Genomic DNA, 15,619 nt, shown 5'->3' with positions numbered 1-15,619 from the left:
GATTATAGACAGTATCTTTGTTTTCTGGCACAGATGGGTAACTGCTTAGCATGGCCTTGATTTCACATGTTCACTTTCCAAGGACTGGCTCATCTCTAAGAACCCTAGTATACTGCCCTGGAGCTCTGGGTACTGATAATACTCCCCTACTGTCTCTTTGAAACAAAGTTCCTGAGGACAAGGACATTCTTTGTCCCATCGACTTGGGCAGAGCTCTGCCAGTTGCCCGAGTCCTAGACTAGAACCTCTAATTACTATGCTTTTTCACATGGTGACCTGAAGAGCAAAGCTATCTGCTTTCAGCAAAAGTCAGGGGCTGGTTGGGTGTGCAGAAGCATTTCCATGTGGAGAGCCACCTTACACATACTAGTTGCCATAGACCTGACATCATCATGACGATTGTGATGACTTGTTATGAAAACACACACGCTGTGGTGGAGATTGCAGGGCCCCGCCTTCTGTTGTTTGGGACTCACTGAGGGCATGGGTCTCCACTGGCGGAGGCTGAACCATCCGGGGTGTGGGACACAAAGGGATCCAGACCCTAGTCGCTCCTTTCATGCTTTGAAGCGCTTTTCCCAGGCTGTCTCGGAGGTAAAGCTATTGGGGTCTCATTAGGCGCCTGTAAGAGTGCGGTCCAGCTCCAGGGGTGTCCCGGAGCTGCTTTCCTCTAAAAGCAGGGGCACGGGAGGGAAGACAGGTAAGGGCTCTGAGCCCCAGCTTCTCCCTGTGTAAAATGGGGATGAGAATGCCTCACCCACAAGATTTCTGAACGATACACATGAACAAGATCATGGCCTTGTGGTTTCTGTGGGATCATGAACGTCTATCTGAATTCAGGCTACTTCTTATTCCTTTTCTTCTTTTTTGTTAGGGGTTAGGTTAGGAAACGAGAAGCAAAAGGACCTGTGAGAAGTCCATTATATCATGTGGATGTTATGATCATGACCCAGTTGTATCAGTGCCATTGTCACAAATCAAGTGCCTGGCATGGCACTGAAGACATAGTTACACCAGTAAAGCATAGTGATTGCTAGATGTCTCCTTACACAGCTCATCATGATGGTGGCCCAGCTCATATCAGGTGCCTGAGGAGGCAGGTTCTAAGGATCTGTGTCCCGATGGCTGCTGAAGCTTCTACTCAGATTCAAGAGCAGCTTTCCCCAGGGAATCCCATCACCCCTCTCATGCCTAGTGGGATCAATGCCTGGCTCAAGTGACTTCATAGATATGAACAAAAGCATGTTGTGGAATAGCTCCTGTAAGCTTCACAAACTAGCCTAAAAGTAGATAAGCTATTTTGATCTCATGATGGGAGGAGAGATTTAGCAAGTGGAATGTCATTCCATTAGCAGCACTTGAAACCCATCTTAGAGATTATTATTTTTTTTTAATTTTTTTTAACGTTTATTTATTTTTGAGACAGAGAGAGACAGAGCATGAATGGGGGAGGGTCAGAGAGAGGGAGACACAGAATCTGAAACAGGCTCCGGGCTCTGAGCTGTCAGCACAGGGGCCCGATGCGGGGCTCGAACTCACGACTGCGAGATCGTGACCTGAGCCGAAGTCGGCGCTCAATCGACTGAGCCACCCAGGCGCCCCGAGATGATTTTTTTTTAATGACAAACAACAAGTTGTCCAAAAATTGATCTTTACTATGTGTTTGCAATAAATAAACTTAAGTTTTTCTCACCATATAAATAATAGTCTGCAAGTCCCAAGCATCTCATAGATGGGTGTGGTTGTACAGGTGTTAGATCTTCCTACAAATTTGGCATTGTGAACTAGATTCTTCTCTGGTGCCCATGGTTCTTTTTCCATCATATAATACATTTTTTAATGAGCCAGTAACTTTCTAAATATTATTTTGAAATCTCAGTAGAATTTAAGATATATTTTTAATTAAAGTACAGTTGGTACACAATGTTACATTTGTTTTAGGTTTACAACATAGTAATTTGACCAGTCTATAAGTTATACTGTGTTCACCTCAAGTTATAGCTGCCACCTGCCACCATACAGTGCTATGACAATACCATTGTTACTACATTCCCTATACTGTCTCTTTCATTCCTGTGACATTCATTCCATAACTGGAAACCTGTACCTCCCACTCCCCTATAAATTTTAATGTTTTAAAAATATTTATTATCCTTGAGTTTGCCCAACTGTAATGATATTCAACCTTTTTTGATATAATTACGAGTTATTTAAAATGTCATTATGATTATTTCTCTAATATATACAATTTTATTTCTGTACTTCAGAAGGAAATGGACATCAACTGTCTCTACGTATTTAGATAAATTTCATTACAAATGATTATTTCTACTTTGGTGATGGGTAATGTGAACAAGTTTGATTAGATATAATGTGTGTCTGTTCATACTATAATCATGAGAATATTTCACCTGATTTATTTAATTGCATCATATAATTATGAATATATAGATATATGTCAAATACTTCATTGAGGTATGGCTGACATACAATATATTGCATATATTTAAAGTATATGCTTTAAAACTTTGATATTTAAATATACCTGTGAATTTGACACTACCTCAAGATAATGAACATATCCATCACCTCAAAAAGCTTCTTTGACCCCTTTGTAACGACTCCATCTACCTTTCTCCAACCTCCCTGTCACATCACCCTACCTCATTCCCAGGCAACCACCAATCTTCTGTCACTATGGATAAGTTTTCTGTTCCTATAATTTTATGTGAATGGAATTCTAAGATGTGCATTTTTAATCAGTTTTTGGTTCAACCCGATTATTTTTACATTTATGCATTTGTTGCATTATGACTATGTCGTTCTTTTTATCATATAATTAATATTCCGTTATGTGTATACACCATTATTTGGTCTCTCCATTCACCAGGTAATGGATATTTGGGTTGTTTCCATTTTGGGTCCTTGCCAATAAGCCTGCAATGAACATTAGGTGTAAGTTTTTTTTCTTGGACATATGGTTTATTTTTCTAATACTCTGGTGTATTTACTTAGAGGAGAAATCAAATTAACATTGTAAGAAAGTGCTAAACTCTTTTCCAAAGTGGTCACACCATTTTTCATTGCCATCAAGAGTGTATGAGAGTTCCATTCTCTGCAACCTAGCCAGGACTTGGTATGGTCAGTGTTTTTATTATAGCTAGTCTCAGAGGGGTGTGGTGGGTTACATTTCCCTAATGGCTAATGATGCTCAGCATCCTTTCATATCCTTATGTGACATTTGTATATCTTTTGGGGGGTAGTATCTTTTCAATACGTTGCCCACTTGTTCATTGAAGTGTCTGTTTCTTCTTTTTCTCCTTTGTGATATTTTCTAATCAGGATACAAATCTTTTATCAGATGGATGATTTGCAAATATTTTCTCCTACTCAGTGGATTTTCTTTTCATTCACTCAATAGTGTCTTTGGAAAAACAAAAGTTTTTGTTTCGAGGAAATCTAGTTTTGAAATTTGTTCATTCATGGTTTTGATTTTGACTTTAATGTCATACCTAAAATTTCTTTAGCTAACATGGGATTACAAGATTATTTTCTTATATTTATCTCTAAACGTTATAAACTTTTAGCTTTTATAGTATGGTCTGTAATTCATTTTGAGTTGACTTTTGCATATAGTGTGATACGTGGATCACAGTTGATGTTTGTGTATATGGAGATCCACTTGTCCAAGCACCATTTGTTGAAAAGAATATGTTTTCTCCATTGAACTGCCCTTGTAGCTTTCACAAAATTCTGTTGTCTATATATGTTGGGGTCTATTTGTGGACTCTTCATTTTGTTCCTTTGAACATTATTACCTTCATCCTAATACCAACTGCCTTGATTACTTTCAAGTTATAATGAGTTTTGAAGTGAGGTCGTGCTTATTCTCCAACTTAAATCTTATTGTTCAATGTTATTTTCATAGTAGGCCTGTTAGATTTCACATGACTTTTAGAATAAGACTGTAAATTTCTTTTAAATATGTGTGCTGGTATTTCCACTGCTATTGCATGGAATCTATAGATAAGTTCGGAGAGAATATACATCTTAACAATGCTGAGTCTTCTGACCCCTGAATACAGTATGTCTCTCCATTTATTTAGGCCTTGCTTAATTTCCCTCAGTAATGTTTTGCACTTTTCACAGTGCAGGCCTTGCATATCTGTAGACATGGATGTGCCTCATGCATTATGTACATTCATAATTTTTGATGCTATTGTCATGACAGCATTTTTAATTACAATTCCCAGGAATTATATTTTGCTGAACTATCAGTAGCCAAATGTTGCTGGGGAAACTTTTTGTTTGAAAATACAAGCTACTCTAGAACAGAGAAGCTACTTGTCACTTAACACATATATTAAGATTGTCCAGAAAAGAGAACCAATAGGATATTGATATATAGATAGAGGGTTTTTCTGAGTTTTTATTTAAATTCCAGTTAGGTAACATACAGTGTAATATTAGTGTTGGTGTACAGTATACTGATTCCACACTTCCATTTATCACCTGGTGCTCATCACAATTGCACTCCTTAATCCCCACCACCTCCCCTCTGGTAACCATCAGTTATCAATAGGTAAGAACCTATTTCTTGGTTTGCCTCTCTCTCTTCTTTCCCTTTGCTCATTTTTTTAAAAACTCTACATATGAGTGAAATCATATGCTGTTTGTCTTTCCCTGACTGACATATTTTGCTTAGCATAACACTCTCTAGCTCCATCCACATCCCTGCAATGGCAAGATTTCATTCTTTTTAATGGTTGAGTAATATTCCAATATATAAATATATATATTCTTTTTTCATTCATTGTCATGGCTCAGTTATGTATGTACATACACACAGACACACACATATATATACATATATATACATATATTTATTCTTTATCCTTGTTTAGTATTTATTTATTTATTTATTTATTTTTAGAGAGAAAGAGAGCAGGGGAGGGGCAGAGAGAAAGAGGGAGAGAGAATCCTAATCAGGATTGAACAAACACGGGTCTTGAACTCATGAACTTTGAGACCATGACCCGAGCTGAAACCAAGAGGTGGCCACTAAACTGACTGAGCCACCCAGGTGCCCCTCCTTTTTTAAGATTATTTATTTATTTAGAGAGATAGAGAGAGAGAGAGGCAGAGTAGAAGAGAGAGAGAGGGAGACAGAGAATCCCAAGCAGGTTCCAGAGCTGTCACACAGAGTCTGATGCATGGCTTGAACTCAGGAACCATAAGATCGTGATCTGAGCCAAAACCAAAAGTCAGATGCTTAACCAACTGTGCCACCTTGGTTCCCCTCTTATTTATCCTTAAACAAACTCACCCTGAAGAGCTTTTGGTTCAAGAATAAGAGAAGGAAGGCATGTGTGAATGTGTGTATGTTGCGGGGTGGGGGGGGGAGGATGAAACCGGGAGGAATATTTATTGTGAGGAATATGTGATGTAAATTACTGTGAATTAAATCAGTCTTCAGTTTTGAACACATTAGGAGACAAATCAGGATGGTGGTTGTTTTTTTTTTTTTTTCCCCCAGCTTTATTTGGCCAGAAGGGTGACTCAGAGACTCTTGTACAACTTGGGAGAAACTGAAATCTATTCATGATTCTTGCCTGAATCTTTCAAGTCTAATAGTTGGTAAGTGTTGTTTTTATGGTTCTGTCACTTTCCAGATGTATAAATTGACATTAAAATATTGGGTAGAGCTTCTACCTTCTCTTCTATCACTTATTTATTCATGTATATATTTCATGAATATGATTATGGATTCCTACCTTGCTCAAAGGATTACCATTTGACATTACAAGTGTATATTTTGATGCTGACATTGCCACAGAATTAGCCACTATAAGTCCCTGTAAATTAACTCCTGGGTCCATTTGTTACCCCCTTAGAATTCTTTGAGAATGGACTTTGCTCTGTGAGCCTGAGTATCTCAAAATGTGGAGAAAGAAAGTAATATTGCCAACCTCAGAACAATGATTTGAGGATTTCAAAAGAAAAGCCAGAAAACAACAGTCTACACTGTGTGGCATCTGGAAATCCTTCCACATGTTAGCTGCTGGTTCCAGCTTTGCCTTCTTCATTCTATCAACATGATGCCTCTGACATGAACATCATAGCATGACTACCAGAGAGAACACTTAGACATGGAATAACAAGCAAAGATAAGCCCACATTCCCATGATGTGAGAGGTTCAGTGTCACTGCACTGTGTGAGATGGAGCTGGGGAAGAAGCACCGTGTCATTGCAGTTTCCAGTGACCTGGGTGTGGACAGTGAAGCACATTTTCAACCGCTCTCCCTGTGATTATGTTCTTTGCCTTACTCTCTTTCCTCTTTATTCCATGCATTGTATGAACTCCTGACTCTCCCTTTTGTTGGGATAGCAGAGAAAGGTATGGACTTGATCCCCAGAAATAGGAGCTGATAGAGAAGAACAAGTATTGTATCCAATGTGCTAGACAATTTGTTGTAGTCAGAGTGAAAAGATCATGGCCCTATCACTGGGACACTGTAATTAAGTCATTTCTTTCTTCCAGTGCTTTCTAAATAAGAAGATAACAATACCCACTGCTCCCAACCACCCAGAATTATTGTGGACTTTAAGTGTGATTCCATGTGAGAATGCAATCTGTGGTCATAGGTGGGAGTGAAGGACCACTGCACATTTGACTAATCGTATTAATGGAAACACCCCCTGAAATCACAGAAATATTCATGGTAGACATTAAATTTAATGTACATAAATGTCAGATATTTAGGTCAGGATTTCTCCCAAGTGTGGTCCATGCATTAACTCATCAAAAAGAGCAGGGTGTGCATATTAAAATGGTGGATATATTGGTCCACATTAGCTTTACTGCATGCAGAACAAAAACGTTTTGGGATATCTCTCCATAATTCTTTGGAGCTTCTGGTGTTTTCCTCAAAATGTCTGTATTCCTTCACGTGCAGATATTTGATAACCAACTCTGCCTTTATCATCACATGGCAGTGTCCCTGTCCTGTCTTAACATGGCCATCTTCTTATAAAGATAACACTCACATACTCTAATATGACATCATAACTAATTACATCTGCAACAACCATACCTCCAGATAAGGTTACATTTGAGGCACTGGGTATTAAGGCTTCAAAATATCTTTTTTTTTTTTTTTTTTTTTGGCGGGGGGAGTGGAGCGGTTGATGCAATTTAACCTATAATAGCCACTGAAAAAATTCATGGGGATACAACACAGTGAACAAGACAAGCCATATCCCCAGTGCTTTTATTCTACCTTGGGAAAACCGTCAATAAGCAGACAAGCAAATCAATAAGCAGGACAATTTTATATGGGAATATATATTGTCCAAAGACAGTAAATGAATCCTTTTAGTAAGAAATGATGGGGTCATGGATTATTATAGATGGGGTTGTCAGTCTAGCTCATTCTCAGAAAGTGATATTTGAGCTGATTCCTGAATGGCAAGAGCAAACCAAGCCTGGGCTGGCCTTTTGGTATGCAGAAGTACAGCAGTACTTCCAAGAGCAGATGATGAACTCAAGTGACTGAAGCCTGGCGGACAACGTGCAGATGGTGGAAGATGAGTTCCCAGGGCAGACAGGAGCCACAACATTTGGGACATGAGATTTAAATTTATTCTATTTGGATGTTTATAGTATGAGAGTGACATGATGTGATTCATATGCTCAGTGGTGACTCTGGCCACTGTGAGGAGAATGGACTGGACAGGGACAGGATAGCTGTGGGGATAACCATAAGGAAAATCTTGTAGAAGTTCAGAGGAGGGACTGTGCCAGTGTTGCAGCAGTGTGCAGGGAACAGGGGTGGCCCTGGACATGGGCATGGTGGACAATCAGGCACTACATTGGGTGTGGGTGGATGTGTGGGGGTAAGACAGGAGCTTAGGTGAGCCCTTGACTTTTGTACCACCATGTGCAGAAATGGTGATGCCGTTTTCTAAGATCTGTTATTTCAACCAATTTTGAGACATTCCCATGATAGGTATCCAATGGTGGATATAATTAAATTTAGTGATTTAAAAGACACAAAAGTTGATGAATAGGATTCAGTTATAAGATTATCAAGGTTATCAACCTTTAATAAAGATACATGTAAATGTTGTTTTTTATTTCTTCTTTCTTCTTTCTTTTCTTTTCTTTTTTTTTCTTTTCTTTTTTTTTTTTTTGAGAGAGAGATAAGGTCAGAGGCAGAGAGAGGGAGACAGAGAATCCCAAGCACCCTCTGCGTCATCAGTACAGAGCCTGATGCAGGATTCGAATTCACAAACCTGAGCCAAAATCAAGAGTCAGATGCTTCACGGACTGAACCACCCAGACACCTCACGGAAACGTTTTCTAAAACTATCCACAGTATTAGAATCTGAACTTTCATATATGTATGTAAACTTCCAGCTTTTATTAAGCTGTTACTATGTGCCTTGCACTGTTCTATGTGTGGTCATGTATACACTAAACCCATTCTCAAAACAACAATCCATGAGGAGTGGCTGATTGTTTTCCTCATTTACAGAGGAGGAAACTGAGGCATAGAGGTTCATTCATTTTCCTAAAGTTCAGAAACAGCCATTTATATCAACATTTCTGCAGTAGAATTTTTTAAATGACATGATTCCTGACCATGTGTCCTTGTAATTCCCAAAAGACAAATATATATCACTATTTCTGTATCATTATATATACTATTACATATTATATTTGCATAGTATTATATTATATATATAGTTATATATATAATAAACTATATATATAGTTACAGTTATATAATTATAATTAACATGCTATGTTATATTAGTTTTTGATGTGCAGCATATTGTCAACAATTCTATATATTACTAAATACCATAAGGGTAGTCACTATCTGTCACCATACATTTTAAAAATATTCTTGTCTATATTTCCTATGCTATACTTTTAATCTCCATAATTTATGTATTTTATAACTGAAAGTTAATACCTCTTAATCCCCTTTACTATTTCATCCATTCCCCCAATGACTTACCCTCTGGCAACTACTTTATTCTCTGTGTTTAGCAACCTGTATTTTTACAACTCACACTTGTCAGATTAGCTAAAATTAACAACGCACACACACACACACACACACACACACACACAAAACCGGCGTTGGAGAGGATGCAGAGAAAGGGGAACCCTGTCGCTCTGTTGGAGGGGAAGAAAACTGGTGCAACCAATCTGGAAAGCAGTATGGACGTTTCTCAAAAAGTTAAAAGTAGAACTACCCTATGATCCAGCAATTGCACTACTAGGTATTTACCCAAAGGATACAAAAATACAGATTCAAAGGGGTACATGCACCCCAATGTCTATCGCAGCATTATCAACAATAACCAAACTATGGAGAGCCCCAAGTGTCCATCAAATGATGAATGGATGAATAAGATGTGTTCTATATGTACATTGGAATATTACTCAACCATCAAAAAAGAAGGAAATCTTGTCATCTACAACAACGTACATTGAGCTAGAATGTATTGATAAGCAAAATAAATCAATCAGAGAAAGACAAATATCATGATCTCACTCATATGTGGAATTTAAGAAACAAATCAGATAAACATATGGTAAGGGGAGAGAAGAGACAGAAACAAACCACAAGGGACTCTTAGTGACAGAGAACAAACTGAGGGTTGATGGAGGCAGGTGGGTGGGTGATGGGCTAGATGGATGATAGGTGTTAAGGATGGCACTTGTGATGATCACTGGGTGTTGTAAGTAAGTGATGAATCACTGAATTCTGCTCCTGAAATTAACATTGCACTGTATTTTAACTAAAGTTTAAATAAGTAAATAGATAAATAAATAAATAGGATCTTGGAGATCTTTCCATATTAAAAAAAAATGAGTATGTGTTTTTGTTCATTTGTTTTGTTTTGTTTTTTAGATTCCACATATAAGTGAAATCATATGGTATTTGTCTTTCTTTCTCTGATATTTCACTTAGCATAAAGCTCTCTAGGTCCATCCAGGTAGACCAAATGGCAAGAGCTCATTATTTTTCATAACTGAGTAACTATATATATATATATATATATATAGTTTCTTGAAATTGAATTGCTGATTCAATTTCATTATTATTCATTGGTCTGTTCAAACTTCCTATTTCATCCTAGTTCAGTTTTGGAAGATTGATAAAGTTATTGGCTAATTTATTCCTAGCATTTAATTCTTTCTGTTACTTTGTTATTAGCACGTAGAAATGCAACAGATTTCCACATATTGATTTCGTATCCTGCAAATTTACTGAATTCACTTCTCAGCTTGAAGAGTTTCCAGGTGGAGTCCTTAGGATATCCTATAAATAGTATCATGTCATCTCTCAAAAGTGAAAGGTTTACTTCTTCCTTACTAATTTGAATGACTTTTTTTGTCTTTTTCTTGTCTGAATGCCATGGCTGGAATTTCCAGTACTAGGTTGAATAAAAGTGCTTAGAGTGGACATCCTGTTCTTGTTCCAGTCTTAGAGGAAAAGCTTTAAGTTTTCGCCATTGACCCTAATGTTAACTGTGGATTTCTTATACATGGCCTTTATTATCTTGAGGTATGTCCTCTCTACACCCCCTTTGTTGAGAGTTTTTATCGTGAATGGATGATGTATGTTATCAAATTATTTTTCTGCCTCTATTGAGACGATCACATGATTTTTATCCTTTCTGTTGTTAATGTGATGTATGGATTAACATGGAATGATTTGCAAATATTGTACCACACTTGCATTCCTGGAATAAATCTCACTTGATCACGGTGAGTGACTTTTTTGATGAACTATTGAATTCGGTTTACTAATATTTTGTTGCTCAGGATTTTTGCATCTATGCTCATCATATATATTTGCTGGTAGTTTTTTTATTTCTTGCTCTTGCTTTCACTATGTTTGTAGTGTATTTTTTAAGTTTATTTATTTATTTTGAAAAACAGAGAGAGCCGGGGGTGGGCAGAGAGAGAGAGAGAAAGAATCCCAGGCATGTTTCATGCTTATATCCTTCCCTCCCACCCCCGCCACCAATGTGGGGCTGGAACTCACAAAACGTGAGATCACGACCTGAACTGAAATCAAGATTCGGATGGTTAACTGACTGAGTCACCCAGGTGCCCCTGTAGTATCTTTTTCTTGTTTTGGTATCAGGGTTTTTGCTGGCCTTTTAGAATGAATATGGACATTTTACATTCCTATTTTTGGAATAGTTTGAAAAGAATAGTTATTAAGTCTTCATTAAGTATTAGTAGAATTCACCTCTGAAGCCATCTAGTCCTGGACTTTTGTTTGTTGGGAGCTTTAAGATTACTGATTTGATTTCATGTCTGTTAACTGGTCTGTTCAAACTCTCTATTTCTTCCTGGTTCATTTTTGGAAGACTGTATGTCTCTAGGAATTGATCCATTTCTTCTAGATTGTCCAATTTGTTGCCATATAATTTTTCATAATATACTCTTATGATCCTTTGTAATTCTTTGGTTTCTGATTTGTTTCTCCTCCTTCATTTCTGCTTTTATTTCTTTGAATCCTTTCTCTTTCTTCCTTGTTGAGTCTGGCTAAGGTTTGCAGTGTTATTTTTAATAGAATCAACTGCTGGTCTTATCAATCTTTTCTATTTTTTTATTTGTTTGTTTGTTTTTAGTCTTTATTTCACTTATTTGCACTCTAATCTTTACTATTTCCTTTCTTCTACTAGCTTTGGACTTCTTTTTCTAGCTACTTTAGGTGTAGAGATAGGTTGTTTCTTTGAGATTTTTCTTGCTTTTTGAGGTAAGCCTGTATCACTGTAAACGTCCTTCTTAGAACTGCTTTTGCTGCATCCCAAAGATTTTGGATTGCTGTGATTTCATTTTCATTTGTTTCCACATTTTTTAAATATATCCTCCGATTTTTTTGGTTGGGACATCCATTGTTTAATAGCATGCTGTTTAGCTTCCATGTATGTGTTTTCTCTCCAGATTTTTCCTGTAACTTATTTCTAGTTTCATACTGTTGTGCTTAGAAGTGATGTTTGATATGCTCTCAATTTTCTTAAATTTGAGGCTTGTTTTGTGGCCTAACATGGGATCTATCCTGAAAAATATTCCATGTGCACTTGAAAAGTTTGTGTATTCTTCTGGTTTTGAATAGTATGTTCTCTATATATCTATTAATTCCATCTGGTGAATTGTGTCACTCAAAGCTACTGTCTCCTCATCAATTTTCTGGCTGTGTGATTTATCTATTGATATACATCGGGTGCATCCATAGCTGTGCCAGAAAGACAGATTGCAAACACCTAGTCTGACTGTTGGACTCCCCCCCCCCACAACCAATGAAAGCCTCTCAGTTGGCCATGCACCAAGCAAGACCTGCTATTCTGTGTACCAGAAACTATGGCAGAGAGGGTAATGGCAGACAGCTAGCCTGCCTGCTGCCCTACCCACCTACCTGCCTATAGCAACCTCAGATAGGCTAATCAGCTACACATGGCACAAAGTCTGCCAGTGCACCCACAGCAGGCAAAGTGGATCATTGCAGCAGCTTGGCTGAAGGCAAATATGGCTCAGCCAAAACAGTAGAGCACGTGAAGACCACCTAAGAAGTACCCCTAGGGTCCCTGGTTCTAGTGGCTGGGAGGATTGTGGTACAGGGTACCACAAGAACTCTTCTACAGAAGGCCACTCCCTTCAAGACCAGGAGATGTAGATGACCTCCCTAATGCATAGAAAAAAAAACCCACAGAGAGTTAGGGAAGACAGGAATATATCTCAAGTGCAGAAACAACAGAAAAATCACAGCAAATGAGCTAAATGAAATGGAGATAAATAACACGCCCCATAAAGAATTCTAAAGATGACCCACTGGACTTGAGAAAAGAGTGGATGAACTCAGTCAGAACTTCAACAAAGATATACAAACACAAAAAGAACCAGTCAGAGATGAAAGATTCAATAAGTACAAAAAATACATCACAAGGAATCAACAACACATTACAGGATGAGGAAGATCAGATTTATGTTTGTTTTAAACTCTTTCCTGCACTCAGAAATGTAATTGCAATTTTGCAAATGAGGGAATTGAGTAACTGTGAGCTGAAACAAAAGTCATCAAGCTCCTCCTGTTTGTAAGTAGAGAACTAGGGTTTAATCCTAGTCTGTTCCCAGAGCACACAGTTATAACCAGTACACTTAGGAAGAAGAGTAAGACTCCGGGTGCCTGGGTGGCACAGTTGGTTAAGCATCTGACTCTTGATTTCAGCTCAGGTCATGATCTCATGGTTCATGGAGTTGACCCTAATGTCTGGCTCTGCACTGACAGCATGGAGCCTGCTTGGGATTCTCTCTCGCTCACTCTTTCTCTGACAATCCCTCACTCTTTCTCTCTTTCAAAATAAAGGAATTTCTAAAAATGTTTTTTGTGTTTTTTTGGTTTTTTTTTGTTGTTTTTTTTTAAGGAAGAAGCATAAGACTCTGCCAGCTTATGGTGAATGATGTTAGGTTGGAGCCATATCTTGATGGTGTCAAAAAGAAAACTACAGGCCCAAGATGGAATCATTTATGCTAGCCCAAGTCACAGAACTGGGCTTAATAACTAACCTAGTGACAACTTCAAACTCCCCTAGAAATGTCATTTCAACTTGTCAGTCAGGAATTTTCTTGTCATCACCAGTAAAGTAATCTGCCACAAGACAACTAGAGTTGCTCATTGCTACGGCATTCTTCATTGTTTCTTGTGCTGTTCAGTTCACGGAGCCTGTAAGTATGTATTATAATTTTTAGGAGAATATACATCATCTCCTTCCATCCTAGACTACCCCTCTGTCACCTTATATGTACTGATTCTTTTATCAATTTCTGTTTTAAACTTCCAATTTTTAAAAAATATAATGAATTACAGGGGCACCTGGGTGGCTCAGTCAGTTAAGCATCTGACTTTGGTTCAGGTCATGAACTTGTGGTTCATGGGTTTGACCGCCATGTGGGGCTCTGTGCTGACAACTCAGAGCCTGGAGCTCGCTTTGGATTTCGTGTGTCTCTCTGCCTCTGCCCCACTCACACTCTGTCTGTCTCTCTCAAGAATAAATAAAAACTTTTATAAAAAAGAGAAAAGAAATAGAATCAATTACAATATACCTACTAGTTTTCTGCCCTGTGCATAGGTAAAAGGTAACATATTATACACAATTGATCTTCAATACACATTTATGACAAAAAGAAAATGAATTTGATAAAACATATCAATAAAAGGAAGGATAAATACTATGTGGTCATTTCACCAGATGCAGAAAATGCATTTGACACGGTATAACATCCATTCATGATAAAGAGCCTCAACAAAGTGGAATTAGAGGGAACATACCTCAATATAATAAAGACCATATATGACAGACACAGAGCTAACATTATATCAATGGTGAAAAACGGAAAACATTTCCCCTAAGGTCAGGGACAAGACAAGGATATCCACTCTCACATTATTATTTAACAAAGTATTCGTAGTCCAAGCCACAGGAGTCAAGAGGAAGGAAAACAAAGGCATCCAAATTATAAAAGAAGAAATAAAATGTTTACAATTTGCAGACTACATGATACTATATACAGAAAACACTAAACATTCCACTGGGGTGGGGGGAAACTACTAGAACTGGTAAATGAATTTAGTAAGGTTTCAGGATACAGAGTCAACATATAGAAATCCATAGCATTTTTTTTTTTACTGAAAACTATGTTTTCTTATTTTTGAGTAAACTATGGAGTGATGCTTCAGACTGAATAGATATGGATACAAATTTGCCCTATCTTTGCCATATGGCTATTATTTTTTTAGTATGAAATTTATTGGCAAATTGGTTTCCATACAACACCCAGTGCTCAGCCCAACAGGTGCCCTCCTCAATGCCCATCACCCACTTTCCCTCCCTCCCACCCCCCATCAACCCTAAGTTTATACGCAGTTTTTAAGGGCATTTTATATTCCAAAATGAAGCAAAAGAAAGAGAAGTTAAGAAAGCACTCCCATCCATATCACAAGAAAGATAATAAAATACCCAGGGGTAACTTCACTCGATAAAATATTGAAAAAAAATATATCGAAAACAACACAAACAATTGGAAAGATATTCCATGCTCATGGATTGGAAGAAAAAGTGTTATTAAAATGTCCATACTACCCAAAGCAATCTATAGATTTAAGGCATTCCCTTTTAAAATACCAACACAATTTTTCACAGAAGTAGAACGAATAATCCTAAAATTTGTATGGGACCACAGAAAACTCTGAATAGCCAAAACGATCTTGAAAAAGAAAAGCAAAAACTGGAGGCATCACGTTTCTGGACTTGAAGTTATATTACAGATCTGTAGCCATGAAAACAGTGTGATTATGGCACCAAAACAAAACAAAACAAAAACACATACATGGATGGAATACAATAGAAAATCAGAAAAACTAATGTATCTATGCTCAATTAATCCTTGACAAAGGAGGAAAGAATATGCAGTGGGAGTAAAAAATAAAAAAAGCGTCTTCCAGAAATGATGTTGGGAGAACTGGATGGCTACAAGGAAAATGAGGAAAATGTTCCAGTGGCCTACACCATGCCAAGATAAATTCA

General features: G+C 37.6%; 1 long non-coding RNA gene across 1 annotated transcript; it reads left to right on the top strand.

Moving 5' to 3' along the window:
- The first annotated feature begins 481 nt into the window (after positions 1–481).
- LOC125931865 (uncharacterized) lies at positions 482–13,682 on the top strand. The gene is made up of 3 exons (XR_007460498.1): positions 482–594; positions 5,537–5,637; positions 13,460–13,682. It is a non-coding gene; the product is annotated as an uncharacterized LOC125931865 (long non-coding RNA).
- Positions 13,683–15,619: the final 1,937 nt, after the last annotated feature.

The sequence above is a fragment of the Panthera uncia genome, chromosome X, assembly GCF_023721935.1.
Source record: "Panthera uncia isolate 11264 chromosome X, Puncia_PCG_1.0, whole genome shotgun sequence".
Lineage (NCBI taxonomy): Eukaryota > Metazoa > Chordata > Mammalia > Carnivora > Felidae > Panthera > Panthera uncia.
The sequence above is the reverse complement of the archived record's forward strand: the minus strand, read 5'-3'. Positions and strand labels throughout refer to the sequence as shown.